Source organism: Triticum aestivum, chromosome 2A (assembly GCF_018294505.1).
Source record: "Triticum aestivum cultivar Chinese Spring chromosome 2A, IWGSC CS RefSeq v2.1, whole genome shotgun sequence".
Classification (NCBI taxonomy): Eukaryota; Viridiplantae; Streptophyta; class Magnoliopsida; order Poales; family Poaceae; genus Triticum; species Triticum aestivum.
Genome location: NC_057797.1, coordinates 623140242 through 623142466, shown reverse-complemented (window position 1 = coordinate 623142466; position 2225 = coordinate 623140242).

Here is a 2225-nt window from a genome sequence, read left to right as displayed (position 1 = left end):
AGATTATGGAAGTTGTCCATGCCCGAGATCAGGGTATATCGGAGAAAGACTGGAGCATGGAGAGTTAAAAAAACTCAAAGTTCTGTCAAGGAAAACCCTAAGGCAGGAGATATCAACTATGGAGAGATAGCTCATGGAAATGACAAGAGCAGAAACCCAGCTATCCATGATGTTATGGCCCGCTTATGCTATTGTCACCGTGTTGAGTTAAGCATGCATATGCATGGAAGGATTGGATGGTAGAAGGCTGATGGAGCATCTATCAGCAAGAGGTGAAGTTTTAACCTTAGCTAAGTGTATCACCAGGATCTGGAGTGTTACATCAAGAAGTTTAAGGTGGAGCTCCATGAAGCCGTATTAGACAAGGAAGCATTTCGTGAAGAACTCAGGAACCAAAAGCCGAAAGTAGCCAAGCTGGAGGAGCAAAACCTCGAGATACCGGAGATTCGTCAGGAACTGAAGGACAGTAGGACCATGGTTCATGCCAAGGATGTTGAAACCCAGAAGTTTGGAACGCAACTCCAAAAATACTAAAGGACGTCTCAAGAGACCTCGCGTCAACCGAGTTGATCTGGCAAAAGAACTTGAGAAAGACAAGCATGATTGGAAGAAGCCATTGGAGGCATGAACAAGGCTTGAAGAGTTTGGAGACGTTGAAGATTTATTGACCTTTAGAAGACCAAACCCCTGTTATATGCCTACGCTAGATGCGATGTTTGTGAGCTGTCATTTGTTTGATGTCTTTCCGACAGCCATAGATAAAATCTATCTTTTCAAAACCATTGTTTGTATTGTGTGTATCCCTCTCCCTCTCTCTCATCTCACCCCAAAACCCTTGGACCCAATAGAGGATGAATGGAGATGAGCTGGTATTTTCTAGACCGATGAGTAAATTGGAGATAGACCGATGGATTCAGAACATGGAGGATCACATGGAGAATAACCCTGTAGTCGGAAGGGATATGACCCATCATGCTTTTCAGTGCTTTGAAAGAGGTGTTGCTCCTTGGTGGAGGATGTACCAAACCATGAATGGATGGCAAGGAGTAACCACTTGGAAAGAATTTAAGTTGACTATGCCAAAGTCTCGGTTTGTGTCCCAGAAGTTGAAGCCTTATGGAAAGGATATGAAGAAACCTTGTGCATGCAAGATTTGTGGAGAAATAGGACACACCCATAAAGAACACAAGGATGAATGCCCTAATTGTGAAGGAAGTCACCCAGTTGAAGAATGCCCAATTAGGCAGATTACTTGTTTCTTGTGTGAATGGACTACTCACTATCCTGCTCAGTGTCACATTTACCCCATGGTACAATGAACCATCCAGCAGAAGAAAGAAGTAAAGAAAGGAGCCCTTATGGAAATTTTAGAAGAAGCTGTGATGAAGGAAGAGATGGAGGACACACCCAAAGAAGACCCGAGTAAACCCTTCACTAAGTCTTGCTATTCATGTGGAGAAGAAGGACACATCTCCCAAAATTGTTTGAATGGGGATCTAGTAGAATTCCCGACAGAGGAAGTAGAATATGACCCACAGGAAATACAAGCCATGATTGGAATGGAAAAGTCCAGAAAGAGAAGCAGAGTGGATTCCAGGAAGGACCTGAGTCATATCACCTGTTACAGGTGCAAGGAGTCAGGGCACTACCTCAACAGTTGCCCAAAAAGGAAACCTCGATACTTGTCAGAAGTAATATGTTTTAGTTGTAATGGAGCAGGGCACTTTGCCAGAGAATGCCCCAAGGAGAAGGGGACTTGTGATAAATAGTTGAGTCTGTGAGAAGTATAGTAGTAGAAGGGAGAACAACTCTTTTGTATCAAGGTGATTGAGTTGAGACATGTAATGGAAGAGTGAGAGATTGTAATCATTAGAGAATAAATAAAGTTAGCATCGTTGGTACTGATCGGGATTTTATGAGTTGTTACTCTATGAAGAAGGATTTTGACCATTTTTGAGGATATGAGAAATATGGTCTATGGAAGATTTGTGCATTTTAAGGGTGGTAGTACCTTGTAAGAACCCTTGACCCCTGGAAAAGATAAGGATACTCCACTAAGTGGATTTCGGACAAAATGAATACGAGTTTCGTCTCGATATGTGTGATGCCCCAAGAGTATGTGGGATGAAGTTGGAGACCGTCAGTTGTTGGACCAAATGTGATCAAGGAGTCAGAAGAGAATGTTAAGTTTATTCGAGATAGACTGAAGGTAGCTCAGTCCAGGC